At 52.9% G+C, this 15,548-nt stretch overlaps 1 pseudogene; it reads right to left on the bottom strand.

Annotated features, from left to right (window-relative positions):
* Nucleotides 1–10,909: 10,909 nt before the first annotated feature.
* Nucleotides 10,910–15,548, bottom strand: part of LOC117870337 — a 29,658-nt pseudogene continuing 25,019 nt past the window's right edge.

The following is a 15,548-nucleotide window of genomic DNA, read 5'->3' as shown; positions in this document are numbered from 1 at the left end:
GAGCTCCGTGTGTGGAGTTGGTCAGACAGTTGGGCTGGTCACGGTGTTTAAGCTCCTTCCTGGGGAGAAAACTCCAGGTACTACTGGGCTCTTCAGTGCAGCAGACACAGGGCTGGACGCTGAGTCTGGGCAAACTCCAGTGAGAAAGGAGGGAGACAAAGCCAGGCCAGAGGCCTTTCTGGAAGATCACAGAATCATACAAGATTAGGTTAGGTTAGAAAGAGACCTCAGGAGGTCATCTAGTCCAACCCCCTGCTCAAAGCAGGATCAACCCCAACTAAATCGTTCCAGCCAGGGCTTTGACAAGCTGGGCTTTAAAAACCTCTAAGGGTATGTCTACACTACGAAATTAGGACAATTTAATAGAAGTCGATTTTTTAGAAATCGATTTGATACAGTCGATTGTGTGTCCCCACTAAGCACATTAACTTGGTGAAGTGCATCCACAGTACCAAGGCTAGTGTCGACTTTCAGAGTGTTGCACTGTGGATAGCTATCCCACAGTTCCCGCAGTCTCCGCCACTCATTGGAATTCTGGGTTGAGCTCCCATAGCCTGATGGAGCAAAAACATTGTTGCGAGTGGTTCTGGGTACATGTCGCTAGGCCCCCCCTCCCTCAGTGAGAGCAAAGGCTGAGAATAGTTTTGAGCTTTTTTTCCGTGCAGACGCCATACTATGGCCTATGGCCAGCATGGAACCCGCTCAGATCGCCTCGGCAGTTATGAGCACTGTAAACACCATGTGCATTATCCTGCAGTGTATGCTGCACCAGAACCTGCAAAAGCAGGCGAGGAGGCGACGGCAGCGCGGTGACGAGAGTGCTGAGGACATGGACACAGACTTCTCTCAAAGCATGGCCCCTGGCAATTTGGACATCATGGTGGTAATGGGGCAGGTTCATGCAGTGGAATGCCGATTCTGGGCCTGGGAAACAAGCACAGACTGGTGGGACTGCATAGTGTTGCAGGTCTGGGATGATTCCCAGTGGCTGCGAAACTTTTGCATGCGTAAGGGCACTTTCATGGAACTTTGTGACTTGCTTTCCCCTGCCCTGAAGCGCAAGAATACCAAGATGAGAGCAGCCCTCACAGTTCACAAGCGAGTGGTGATAGCCCTCTGGAAGATTGCAATGCCAGACAGCTACGAGTCATTCGGGAATCAATTTGGAGTGGGCAAATCTACTGTGGGGGCTGCTGTGATCCAAGTAGCCAACACGATCACTGACCTGCTACTATCAAGGGTAATGACTCTGGGAAATGTGCAGGCTTTGCTGCAATGGGATTCCCTAACTGTGGTGGGGTGATAGACGGAACCCATATCCCTCTCTTGGGACCGGAGCACCAAGGCAGCGAGTACATAAACCGAAAGGGGTACTTTTCAATGGTGCTGCAAGCACTGGTGGATCACAAGGGACGTTTCACCAACATCAACGTGGGATGGCCGTGAAAGGTACATGAAGCTCGCCTCTTTAGGAACTCTGGTCTCTGTGAACGGCTGCAGCAAGGGACATACTTTCCAGACCAGAAAATAACCACTGGGGATGTTGAAATGCCTATAGTTATCCTTGGGGACCCAACCTATCCCTTAATGCCATGGCTCATGAAGCCATACACAGGCACCCTGGACAGTAGTCAGGAGCTGTTCAACTATAGGCTGAGCAAGTGCAGAATGTTGGTAGAATGTGCTTTTGGATGTTTAAAAGCATGCTGGCACAGTTCACTGACTCGGTTAGACCTCAGCAAAACCAATGTTCCCATTGTTATTACTGCTTGCTGTGCGCTCCACAATATCTGTGAGAGTAAAGGGGAGATGTTTATGGCAGGGTGGGAGGTCGAGGCAAATCGCCTGGCCGCTGGTTATGCACGGCCAGACACCAGGGCTGTTAGAAGAGCACAACAGGGCACGCTGCATATCAGAGACGGTTTGAAAACCAGTTTCATGACTGGCCAGGCTACGGTGTGAAAGTTCTGTTTGTTTATCCTTAACAAAAACCCACCCCCTTGGTTCACTCTACTTCCTTGTAAGCCAACTGCCCTCCCCTCCCCCCTTTGATCACCGCTTGCAGAGGCAATAAAGTCATGGTTGTTTCAAATTCATGCATTCTTTATTACTTCATGACACAAATTGGGGGATAACTGCAAAGGTAGCCAGGAGGGATGGGGGAGGAGGGAAGCACCGGGTGGGGTGGTGGAGGAGAGGGGAGGAGGGAAGGATACGGCCATACTGCACTTGAAAACTTATTGAATGCCAGCCTTCTGTTGCTTGGGCAATCCTCTGGGGTGGAGTGGTTGGGTGCCCGGAGGCCCTCCCACCAGGTTCTTGGGCATCTGGGTGAGGAGGCTTTGGAACTTGGGGAAGAGGGCAGTTACACAGGGGCGGTAGCAGCAGTCTGTGCTCCTGCTGCCTTTCCTGCACCTCAACAATACTCTGGAGAATAGCAGTTTGATCTTCTAGTAGCCTCAGCATTGCATTGTGTCTCCTCTCATCACGCTGCTGCCACCTATCATCTTGATCCCTCCACATATCCTCACTTTCATTTAGTGCTTTCCTGCACCCTGACAGTGTCTGCCTCCATGCATTCTGCTGGGCTCTGTCAGTGTGGGAGAACTGCATGAGCTCAGAGAACATTTCATCACAAGTGCGTTTTTTTCGCCTTCTAATTTCCGCTAGCCTCTGGGACGCAGATGAAATGGGGAGCATTGAAACATTTGCAGCTGGAGGAGGAAAAAAAGGGAAAGTAGTATTTAAAAAGAGACATTTTAGAGAACAATGGGTAGACTCTTTCATGGTGAACCAAGCTGTTAACATTACATGGTTTGAAACAGCAGCACCCTCATTTCCCATACCAAGCACCCGTTGGGTTAGCCATTTAAAAGGAGGGGCTGTGTTTTTTGGGTTAACGTGCAGCACAAACCCAACTAACCCCCCCCAACACACCCTATTCTCTGAGATGATCGCTTCACCCCTCCCCCCACCATGTGGCACACAACGGGAATGATTTCTGTTCAGCCACAGGCAAACAGCCCCACAGGAACGGCCACCTCTGAATGTCCCCTTAATAAAATTCCGCTATTTCAACCAGGTGACCATGAATGATATCACTCTCCTGAGGATAACACAGAGAGATAAAGAACGGATGTTGCTTAAATGCCAGCAAACACCGGGACCATACGTTATCATGCTTTGTTATGCAATGATTCCAGAGTACGTGAAACTGGCCTGGTGTGGTTAAGTGGAGGACGGAATAAGGCTGCCCTCCCCAGAAACCTTTTGCAAAGGCTTTGGGAGTACATCCAGGAGGTTCATTGAGATGTCCCTGGAGGATTTACGCTCCATCCCCTACACGTTAACAGACTTTTCCAGTAGCTGTACTGGCCGCAAATGCATCCCAAGTCTTTAGGGCAAATTAATCATTAAACACGCTTGCTTTTAAACCATGTACAATATTTACAAAGGTACACTCACCAGAGCTCCCATCTGCGCCTTCAAGGTCCATGAGCCTGCCTTGGGTGGGTTGGGAGGGTACTGGCTCCAGGGTGATAAACAGTTCCTGGCTGTTGGGGAAAATATTTTCTCCTCTTACATGCTGTGTGCTATCTTCAACGTCCTCCTTCTCATCATCTTCCTCGTCCGCAAAATCTGCATCCCTGTTGCATGAGAATCCATTGAATCCATGGGGTAGTTGTAGAGGCACCCCTAGAATGGCATGCAGCTCATCATAGAAGCTGCATGTCTGGTGCTCTGACCCGGAGCGGCCATTTGCCTTTCTGGCTCTTTAGTAGGCTTGCCTGAGCTCCTTAAGTTTAACGCGGCACTGCTGCGGGTCCCTGTTATAGCCTCTGTCCTTCATGCCCTTGGAGATTTTTTCAAATATTTGGGCATTTTGTATTTTGGAATGGAGTTCTGATAGCACGGATTCATCTCCCCAAACAGCGATCAGATCCAGTACCTCCCGTTCGGTCCATGCTGGAGCTCTTTTGCGATTCTGGGACTTCGTGGTCACCTGTGCTGATGAGCTCTGCATGGTCACCTGTGCTGATTAGCTCGCCGCGCTGGCCAAACAGGAAATGAAATTCAAAAGTTTGCGGGGCTTTTCCTGTCTACCTGGCCAGTGCATTGGAGTTGAGAGTGCTCTCCGGAGCAGTCACAATGGAGCACTCTGGGATAGCTCCCGGAGGCCAATACCGTCGAATTGCGTCCACACTACCCCAAATTCGACCCAACAAGGTCGATTACAGCACTAATCCCCTCGTCGGGGAGGAATACTGAAAATGATTTTAAGAGCCCTTTAAGTCGACAAAAATGGCTTCGTCATCTCTTGCTAGCTGCAACTCCAAGTGTGATTTGGCTTTCCTGATTACCCCCCCTGAATTCTCAAGCTACATTTTTATATTCCTCTCTAGTCATCTGTCCAAGTTTCCATTTATTGTAAGCTTCCTTTTTGTGTTTAAGCTCACCAAAGATTTCTCTGTTAAACCAAGCTGGTCTCCTGCCATATTTGCTATTGTTTCTGCACATCAGGATGGTTTGTTCCTGTGCCCTCAAGAAGGCTTCTTTAAAATACAGCCAACTCACCTGGACTCCTTTCCCCCTTATATTAGCCTCCCAGAGGATCCTGCCCATCAGTTCCCTGAGGGAATCAAAGTCTGCTTTTCTGAAATCCAGGGTTCGTATTCTGCTGCTCTCCTTGCTTCGTTTTGTCAGGATCCTGAACTTGACAATCTCATGGTCACTGCTGTCCAGGTTCCCATCCACTTCTACTTCCCCTACTAATTCTTCCCTGTTTGTGAGCAGCAGGTCAAGAGCAACAAGCCCCCAGTTGGTTCCTCCAGCACTTACACCAGGAAGTTTTCTCCAACACTTTCCAAAAACTTCCTGGATTGTCCGTGCACTGCCATATTGCTCTCCCAGCAGATGTCAGGGCATAGGTGCCAACTCTGTGGGCGCCTATGTGGAAAAATTAGTGGGTACTTTGCACCCACCGGCAGCCAAGCTCCCCACCCCACCTCACCTCACCTCCACCTCTGCCTCCGCATCCTCCCCTGAGCATGCCACGTCCCTGCTTTTCCACCTGCTCCTCCACCTACCTCCCAGTGCTTGCCACTGCCAAACAGCTGTAGCAAGTTCCGGAAGGGAGGTGGTAGGAGCAGGAACATTGACGCACTCGGGGGAGGAGGCGGGGCCAGGGCAGGGATTTGGGGAAGGGGTTGGAATGGGGGCAGGAGGGGGCGGAGTTGGGGAGGGGAATTTGGGGAAGGGGTTGGAATGGGGGAGGAAGGAGGTGGGGCAGGGGTGGGGCCAGAGACAGAAGGGAGTCGAGCACCCACTGGCACCAGTAGAAGTCAGCGCCTATGTGTCAGGGTGATTGACGTTCCCCATTAGAACCAGGGCCTGTGATCTGGAGACTTTAGTTATTTTTCTGAAGAAACCTTAATCGACCTCATCCTCCTGGTCTGGTGGTCTATAGCAGATGCCCACCACAACATCACCCTTGTTGCTCCCACCTCCATACTGAACCCAAAGACTCTCAACAGGCTTTTCTCCATTTTCAAACTGGAGCTCTGAGCAATCATACTGCTCTCATACATACAGTGCAACTCCTCCACCTTTTCTCCCCCACCTGTCCTTCCTGAACAGTTTATAGCCACCCATGACAGTGCTCCAGTCATGTGAGTTAACCCACCAAGTCTCTGTTATTCCAGTCAAATCATAGTTCCTTGACTGTGCCAGAATATACAATTCTTCCTGCTTGTTTTCCAGGCTTCTTGTGTTCATGCACAGGCACCTAAGATAACTAGCCAATTGCCCTACTTTCTCAGTATGAATCAGGAGGCCTCCCCTGCTGCACCCTCCTCCTTGTGTTTCCTCAAAGTATCCCACTTCCCTACTTACCTCAGGGCTTAGGTCTCCATCCCCTGGCAAACCTACTTTAAAACCCTCCTCACTAGGTTAGCCAGCCTGCCTGTGAAGATGCTCTTCCCTTTAGATGCTTTAGTCAAGCACAAGTGACTGGGCTCAGTGCAGGGGAGATGGGGGAAGTTCTCTGCTCTGGGCTATCAGGGCGTCAGACTGGATGGGCGAATGGTTTGTCCTGGACTTAAATTCAGTGAAGCTGTGACTGTAACCCCAGCCTGGGCCGACTACTATCCCCGGCCCATCCCTAGCACCGAGCGCTGGCCCTGTGCTGGTTTGGGACAGTCCCACTCCCTCGAATATCGCAACAGCGCAACCCTCTCTGCTGTTAAAGAGGATTTGCTGACTCTCTGGGCCTGGAGCTGTTCTCGGTTCTGTGTCCTCCCAACCTGCTACGAATTAGCACAGGGTTCCCGGATACTCATTGGTGAACAAGATGCACAGAGACAGGATCATCAGGGCAGGGGGAGAACTGAGAGGGATGGAAATGGCCCAGTGATGACTGCTCCTGATGGGGACAGGAGGAGACAATCTGCAGTCACTCCCTGCTCTGACCTGACTCTTCTGTTCTTTAAGGTACAGAGAGAGGAAAAGCCCCAGCCTCTGAGCGCTCCGATCTGTCCCCTCTGCCCTTGAGGGTTCAGGGAGGAAGGACTCTCTCCCCATTTTGTGCCTCCTCCAGCCCTTCAGGGCTGGGCTGTGAACCCAGATGCTGTCGCTGCTCTGAGTCCCCGTCAGGGCCGTATGGCTGAGGCAGCAGGGACACCGCGGCCCCTCTCTGCTCTGCCCCGTCCTGTCCTCACATCTGAGCATCACCGCTCCCCATTTCCTGTCCCATGCACCATCTCCGCTGGCCACAGAATCTTTATCTAGCGCTGGAAGCCATAGACTCAAACACACATCAAATACATTGATAAAAACCCTCTCCTTATTTAGTAACAGAGGACTCAGCCAAATCCACTCTGTTAAATACAGGCCTGGCCTGGCTGGAGGATATAACATTAACCACACCTAGCTCATCCATCGAGTTCAACGTGCTTTAAACAGGAGGGAAACAAATGCAGAAACTGAGGCACAGGAAGGTGGGGACCTGAATGGCCTGAGGTCACCCTGCAGGGCAGAGCCAGTAACAGAAGCCAAAACTCCTGATTTCCAGGCCACTGCTCTTTCTTCTAGGCCAAGCTGCCTCTCTCTACACCAGGGGGCAAGGTGACAAAGGTATTTAGGCATCTAGTGCTGCAACCAGGCACCTAGTGGGATTCACTAGAGTTCCTAGGCAGGCCAGACGCCTGACTCCTGTTGGAAGCTGACAGGGCGTGCATACCCCACACTGAGAAGGAGAGGGTAAACCCCACACTAGGGGTAGCGGAAGTCCCACCTCTCAGACCAGGCTGGGTGTGCTCCAACTGCTGCCTCAGTATAAAAGGGACCAGCTTAGCTCATTATAGGCTGACCACCGGAGAGGAAGGACCTTTGGAGGAGGCTCCAGCTGAAGAGCTGCCAGAGCCTTTGCCTGTGGGAGCTGGAGATCCTGAGATTCATATTGTAGATTTGTGGCCATTGGAGCCCCAGGGAATTACCTGTGCTGGGGAGCCCGGAAATCCTGATGCACCTTGGACTGCAGCTTCAGGAATCATGGCAGGAAGTGACTCAGGGATGGTGAGGTCACCCATGTGAGGTCAGTGTGTTTCAGTGGGATTCCTTGCTGACCTAGTGGCAGAGCACTCTGCCTCAGTTAAGGTCCCTCGGTGGGGGCTTGGTGGAGTTGGGTGGGCCTGGGCCCCCCTACATGGGTCTCCATCCCCTTGGTGGCAGTCCCTTGGATATTGGTCACCAGGAGGCACTGCCCTGTTTCTGTGGGCCGCTACATTGCCTCTGGCTGATAGGCCAGGCCGCACTTCCCTGTATCTGCGGGCCGCTGTATTGGATCCGGTCTCTGGGCCGTGCCACTTTCAGCCTAAGGGCAGTCTGGTAGACTGGAACTGCAGTGGTATCACAACCCTGTTCTCCCCCAAAGGAGGATGGGGTGTGCATACCATGTGACAGATGCCAATGCGAGTTAGGCACGTCACTCACTTGGACACTTTGTCAGTCATACAGGGCACCCGTCTGCATCACTGGGGTCCTGAATCACGCTCCAGGTGCTGAAGGACCCGGAGCAGTTGAAAAAGGGCAGCTCCTTCTCCGTGCAGAGTAGGGCCAGGCAGCCCCCAAGCCGCTTCTGCCCTTGTGTGTGAGCCGTGCCCTGCACAGGTGCTGGGAGGTCAGTGCCAGGATGGCAGCTGTGGCCATGTGTTGCCTGAGGAGCTCTCAGCCGTCACCTTGGGGCCACATGCTGCTGACTCCAGGGAGGAAGCACCATCCAGTCACCAGGCGTTAGGGGAGCTGGACTCCAACCCCTCTGCCGTTCCCTCGCAGGGGCGCTTGGGGCAGCCAGTCCCCATCTGTCCAGTCCCACTTGGTGAAGGGCTGCAGAGGTTTCACTGATGTCCCAGAGCGTTCCACCCGCTGCTGGGCTTGCACCCTGGGCTGCATCCTGCCTCCCTCCCCCTGGCTTAACCCCTGGGCAGCCAGGGCAGAATTAGACCAGTCTTCCCCTCCCTAAAGGGGATATTGATGGAGCCTGACACTGCAGGACTAGAGAGAGACTGATTGCTGCTCAGAAGAGGGAAGGGAGAGGAGAGTTGATGCTTTGAGCAGCGTCTCCTGCTCAGCGACTATCTGTACACACAGGCCGCTGTTCCAGGTAACAGTGCAGGGAGGGAGCCACAAGATGAACTGATAGCGCCCTGAGCCACATTCTCCTGTGCAGACACCTCTTCCCCCTCCCCAGTGAGCTCTCCCCAGCCTGACCCCGAGCTAGCAGTCCAGCGGGGCAGGGGTGTGTCACAGGCTGTGCTGTGGGATTGAAGAACCTCTCACACTGTGATATTTTTGGCCCAGCCAGTGTCTCTGTGGCTCCTTCTCTCTGTCTCTTACACTCTCCAGGGGAGCCTGGCACTGAAGCCCACAAGCCGGGCTGGGGGTCTCAAAGAGTGCTGGAAAGTGAATGAGTCCCACCAGGTTCAGACCAAAAAGCAAGCCCTGAGCATCTCCTGTTGTGATGGAACCTAGAAAGGATAAAACCATGAGTTGTTTGTGGACTTCCGGAAAGTAAACCCATCCCCAACCTGATCCACACCCACCCCCGGATATGGGACCTACTGGATCTATTGAGGGATGCAAAATTCCTCGGCACTGTGGACGTCACTCTTGTGTGTTGGCAAATTCCTTGAGATGTTGATGCCCAAGAAAAATCGGCTTTTATAGTGGAATCTGCCAGCTCTGCTGGACAGGGGTCTGCAAAGCACCAGCCCCCCCAACCCTGGGCCATGAGGAGCTGACCCCTAATACCAACAGGCTAGCTGTGATTATCCCTGCATCTTCAGCCCCCTGGGGAAACTGCCATTCTCTGTCCTACCTTTTGTCTTACATGATGCCCCTGTGACCTCCTAGGGGTTAATGGGCATTGGCCTGATGGGCTGTGAGATCTTTTCCCCTCCAGCTAGGAGGATGCTGTGATCCCCAGTGACACCTGGGAGGAGCCTTGAATTGATGTTCTGGAGACAGACACAGACCAGGGCAGTGTACGTGGGCTTGGCGGGACGTGTGGTCTCCAGGCTGTGTGCTTGCCAGACCCCAGATGGATGGATACAGCCAGTGCTCCCGCTGGCTGAGTCTGAGACAGGCGAGGTCTTGCAGATCCTCATTGGATGGCTCTGATCCCCCCTTCCCCACAATGACAACCAAGAGACATGGAGCCACCCCAGAGGTGAATGACTGGCAGGGCTGAGGAGCCAGAGGAGACCAGTCACACAGTGGGAACCCAGCCCCCTCAGCATCAATCCTGATGCTGCCTTCAGCCCTGAACATGGGAACAATGCGGGGGTGGGGGGAGGGAAAACAAAACCAGAAATTTCCAGCCATTTTGTTTTCGAAACTCGAATCAACCCCAAATATTGTTCTGGGCTGAAATTTCCAGTTGAAATGTCAAAAAAAAAAAAGGTTTTCTCCTAAGAAAAGGAAAAACCCCAAAGATTGCCCCCCTATTTCTGACAACCACCCACTTTTCAGCAGGGATGTTCCTGGGGCAAAGCCTTTGGAGCAGCTCTACCCATGAGCCACTGGGGGAAGTGCCTGGGCCACAGACGGGTGACCTTGGATACATGGCATAGCACACTAATGAATTTGGAGGGAGCCTCCTTGGAGGGTTGACCTGGCCTGGAAGGGGCTGGAGGGAAAGGGGGGTAAAGTGGAAATGGGGCCTGGATGGCTCCCTGCCCCCCCATTCACTGCTGGATCCCATCACAAGCTGCAATAAACCTACATCCGGGGCCTAGAGTCTAAATGCAGCACACCCAGCAGTAAAGCCAGACACGGCACACAGGGGCATTAGGGTCACACTTTACAGCTCCACACCACAGCCACAGGCTAGAAACTGACTTTTTATTTGTTTTAAACCAAAGTTGAGATTCTCCCACAATCCCAGGGATCCAGGAGCTGGGACTTTAAGGGAAACAGCAAATACCATGAGACTTGGCAAAGCTGCAGCTGGCAGCCTGTTCCCCTCCTGCACCCCAACACCCTCACTACAATTTGCAACAGTGTCTGAACTTCCCCATGTCCTTGTTCCAAGAGAAGGTTCTGCAGCATTGTCCATCATCCCTGCTTCCAGTGAGACCAGCCAGCCCTGCTAGAGCCCAGGGATGGGCTCCGGGGGTCGGTTCAGCCCTCGGGATGCTGCTCAGTGTGAGGCTATCACAATCCACTCTGATACACTGCAGGGGTGAAAGTAAGCCGGTATGGCGTACCGGTAAAAAGTGGCTGCCAGTACTGGCCTGTACGCAGCTGACTAAAGTGCTGCCGTGGCAGCTCTTTAATGTTGTTGCCCCTTTTGCGCCCCCCCCCCCCCCCCGGACACTGACAAAGGGGGTGGGCAAAAGGAGCAGATGCCCTGGGGCCAGTGATTTAAAAGGGCCCGGGACTCCGGCTGCTGCTGCAGCTTTAAACCGCCGCTGGAGCCCCAGGCAATGCCGGCCATGCAGCGTGGATGGGCTGGTTGGGGGATACTGACCCTGAGGCCCTGTCCCTTCTGCCCGAGGTCCTGTCCCCGTACTGGTAAGTCCTGTGTGTTACTTTCACCCCTGCACTGGGGGCCCAATCCTATCACACACTTACATGGTCTGAGGCTGGAAGGAGCAGCGTGCATGTGTCTGCAATGGGAGTGAGTCAGTGCTACTCTGCATCCCCCTACATTTAGCAGACATGTTACCACACTTCCATCCTATTAGTATGTTCCAATTTCACAAGGGGTTGGTTTAAGGCATTATCGTGAATTGCTGTGGTTCTCCTTGAAGTTTAGGGAGAGAGGAAATTTCTGACGTGTCACCATTTCCCCACTTTCCCTTTGGGGCGAGGTTCTTTCTCAGGTGTCGGTGTTTGGGTCTGATTCGCCTGGTGTATTTCCTGGCCTTGTATCCCTGGAATAAGTCAGGTCCAGAGACCCCTCTGCAGTCAAATTCTGAGTGTTTTTCTCTGCATGATTCCCTTTGCCCCACAGGAGGTTTTTTTTTGGGGGGGGGGGGATTCAGACCTGGGGGTTTGGGGGTTTCTTTCCCCCTTTCCCTTTGGGGGATGTTTCCAGCTGTGGATGCTCCTGCTCTGTTTTATCCCCCTGCTTCCGCATCAGGAGCAGGTTGGTGGGCAGGAGCTTTCGCAAATTTTCTCTCACTTGCTTGTTTCAAGGGGCAGGGCAATGTGCAGGGGCTGGGGCTGTTTCTGCAGTTGCGGATGGCCCTGTGTCATTTTATGTCCCTTCCCCATTCTTGGGGGCAGGGGTCTGGGCAGGGGCTGTGGCATCTCCCTGAATAACAGACCCACTAACTCCTAATTTCAGGGGAAAATCCCAGTCACTGGAGGGGCAGATGCTGAGGGGTTTCCCCTGGTCCCTCCCTGCAGCATGACCAGGGCTGAGGAATGGGAACAATTCCTCAGAACCTTCCACAGGAATCTCCAGGATAAGGGCCATTGAATTGACACTATAAAATGAGAGACTCCCCCCTTCTAGATCCAGATACAGTCCAACCACTGTCGGCATCACACCCCAGTTCTGGATCACAGTGTCAGCCTCCCTGGGGTGATACCGCCCCCCAGATCTCCTTAGAACCCAGCACCCCCCCTCAGAAAAACTCTCCAGCTTCTGAAGCATCACTTCATTCCTCACAGTCCTACTCAGCACCCCCAGCACCCAATCTGGATTGTCTCCCACCTCCACCTCCCAGTACACCTGGCAAGCCCCAGCCTCCTTATCATGATCCTCCCTGGCCAAAAATCCCTCCCTCCCCACGGCAATCAGGGGCCCAGATGGGGCAGCCGGCTCTTGGGAAGGCGGGTTATGCCAGACTCTTCTGCCAGCTTCAGACATGGTGAGTTTGGGGTGTTCGTAATTCCAATCCAGGGTGACAGGAACTGGGGAGAGAAACCAGAATAACCTCATTAGCCATGTATCAGTTGGGGACCCCACGATCCCACAGGAGAGACATTCCAGCCAGGACAGCTGGAGCAAAGGACAGAGGATTAAGGGTTGGAGTGACTAGTGGGATAGGCCCCGCTAGCCTGGATCCGGCCATGGGCTCTGGGGAGCTTCAGGGCTGTGGCTGAGCCTGGCCCCTGAGCTGCTGAGGAGGTGGGGGGAGCTGGAATGGGGGATTGGGCTCCTTGACTCCTCTGACTGCCCCCTGCAGGGGAACTGTCCCTGAGAGATTTTAGGGCTGCCGGGGGCCCATGGAGGGTGTCCAGGGGTGAAGACTCTGCAGGCTGCGGGGGGAGGTGTGAGTGGGGCTGTCAGGGGAGCTGACAGAGTAGGGATGATTCATCAATGAACGGCCAATGGGAGATGATGGGGGTCTAAGGACTAATTGATGGGGGGATTGCGAGGGAGCTGCCCGGGGGTGAGACTTACAGCTCAGGGCAGCGCGTTCAGGGCCATTCACAACATCCAGCCCCACGGCTCTGCAACAGCGCATGCCCTGCCTCACCTGCCCCATGGGGACCCCACATCTCTAACAGCTCGGCTATGTAATGCCGATACCACTAACTCCAGTGCAGTGTCTGCTCAGTCCCTCACAGCTCCACTCACTCATGTAGCTCCGAGCCCTCCTGAACTCTGCAAGGGAAGAGGAACAAACATGGTCAGAGGCCCAGCAAATGGAGGGAACTCGCTCCCACAGGAGATGCTGTTCTGGGAGAGGGCAAATAGAAAGGAACCAAGTGATGTGAAATATGATATGAAAACACATCCTCTTACCTCGCTCTCTGACCGCCCTGTCTGAAATGGAAAGAGATGGAGTTATTCCCTGTCATTTAGGCAGAGGGTTCAGTTCTGGGCGTTGCTTTGTGACTGTGTGATCACTTTAAACATGGTTCATGTGTCCTCACAACCGAAGGAAAAATGTCCCAATTGTGTGAATCGAGAGACAGGCCTTTTCACCCCAGAGATTGGAGATCTATGATAGTAGTAACGACCAACTCTCAGGGATGTCTTTATATTGTCTTTTAGTATCTGGAACTGGAACAAATGGTTCTCTCCGTGATGCTGCTCTAATCCACAATAACCCCATGTATATCACTGGAACAAATCTGGATTTACACAGGGGTCATCCAGAGCAGAATTCAGGCTTGTGTAAAGCTGCTGTTTGCCCTGGTGGCCCCCAGAAGATTGGGGGTTTTAAAGGGACACTGGTAGGATACAAATCCTGGGTGGGATTTGCCAAGCATCTAAATCTTGATGGAAGACTTGGGTCCAGATCCTGATACAGCTCTGACGTCCTCATTTCTTCCATCTAAAGAGAATTACTAAGAACCCTCTGGAGGATCAAAGCTACACACTCCAGGTATAGCCAGGGGATAGCTGGATCTGAAGAGGACTGGAGCTCAGATCTGGCATCTGGCTTGTCAACAAAGCATGTGTAGGCAGGGTCTGAATGAACTCTCCCCTGACAGCTAGTGGGGAGGGAGAGAGACTTCAGGAGCAAACTGTATTTACATGAACACAACTATTCTGCCAAGGTATTCAGCAGATAGAGCTGCATTGCTCAAAGTGATCAACTTTGGCTGGTGTTGGGTTACAAATCACTTTAGCACTGAATGCAGGGGTAGTGAAATGTTGTTATCAAGGGTGTTGTCTTTATTGTATGAGTAAAGAGGAGCAGAACTGTGCTGCATCATAGGTGCTGACTCCATGGGTGCTCCGGGGCTGGAGCACCAACGGAAAAAAATTAGTGGGTGCTCTGCAACCACTGGCAGCCAAGCTCCCCTCACCCCTGCCCCACCTCCTCCTCCCCTGAGCACGCTGCAGCCCCCCTCCTCTGCCTTCCTCCCTGCGCTTCCCACCTGACCGCTGCCAAATAGCTGTTTGGCAGCATTAGCACACTCCGGGGAGGGGTGGGGCGAGAATGAGGCACACTCAGGGGAGGAGGCGGGGCTGGGATGGGGATTTGGGGAAAGGGTTGGAATGGGGGTGTGGCAGGGGTGGGAAGAGGCAGGGCAGGGGACCGTGCCTCATGGAAGGGGTGGAGTGGGGGTGGGGCTGGGAGCAGAAGTGGGGGTCGAGCACCCACAGTGAAGAGGGGAAGTTGGTGTCTATGTGCTGAGCCTTTCCTGATTGAGAGGTCACCCTCAGCTGAAAGAAACTCACTAAGCCAGGGGCCCAAATGCCACACCCCTGTGAAAATAAGAGGGGTGGGGACAGGTGTCCTAGTGAGGAGGTGTGGACTTTGCCTACATGTTCCTGGGGCTGATTTAATCTGTTCCTCTCCATTGTTCAAAGAAAGAGCTAAATAGGCTCCATTAGGAATCTTTTGTTATTTTAAGTGCTAATAGAACTGAAATCACCTGGGGTGGGGCAGCATTTTCTACCAGCCTGCTTCAGGTTCCCCTACTAAGAGTTGAAAATCACTAAGTGCTGGGTGGAACCTCAACAGACTGACCTGCTGAGCTCACAGAAGAGGGGTAGCAGAAGGTTACCAACAAATGGCTGGCAAGGGGAGCAGGTGGATGGCAGGGCAGACAGCCAGAGCAAATCATATAATATTAGGGTTGGAAGGGACATCAGGAGGTCATCTAGTGCAACCCCCTGCTCAAAGCAGGACCAATCCCCAGACAGATTTTTGCCCCAGATCCCTAAATGGTCCCCTCAAGAATTGAATTTACAATGCTGGGTTTAGCAGGCCACTGGTCAAACCACTGAGCTACCCCTCCCCCCTGAATGCTCTGATGGTAGACCAAGCAAGGTGCCTTCTTCCCCAGGTGGGAGGTGCACTCACACAGATGCACCTCTGAACTCTGGGTCCTCAAGGACAATCACTGTGAGTGGGGTATGGTGAGTGAGTAGAGGGTGGCACAGTAAAGGAACTTTTTGTTGTAGAACACAAGATGGAAGTCACTGCACTATTCTTTCTGGGGTGGGTGTCCTGCTCATAGTTTTATGGTCATGAATCCTGCTTGTGGCATTTTCCCTAATTAATGTTGGGTGACTTCTCTTCTTTCATTAAAAGTTTCTTTTCTACACTCAGACTCTGCGCTTGTGAGAGGAGAAG

Source organism: Trachemys scripta, unplaced genomic scaffold (assembly GCF_013100865.1).
Source record: "Trachemys scripta elegans isolate TJP31775 unplaced genomic scaffold, CAS_Tse_1.0 scaffold_26, whole genome shotgun sequence".
NCBI classification, from domain to species: domain Eukaryota; kingdom Metazoa; phylum Chordata; order Testudines; family Emydidae; genus Trachemys; species Trachemys scripta.
This window is presented reverse-complemented; position numbering and strand designations above follow the sequence as displayed.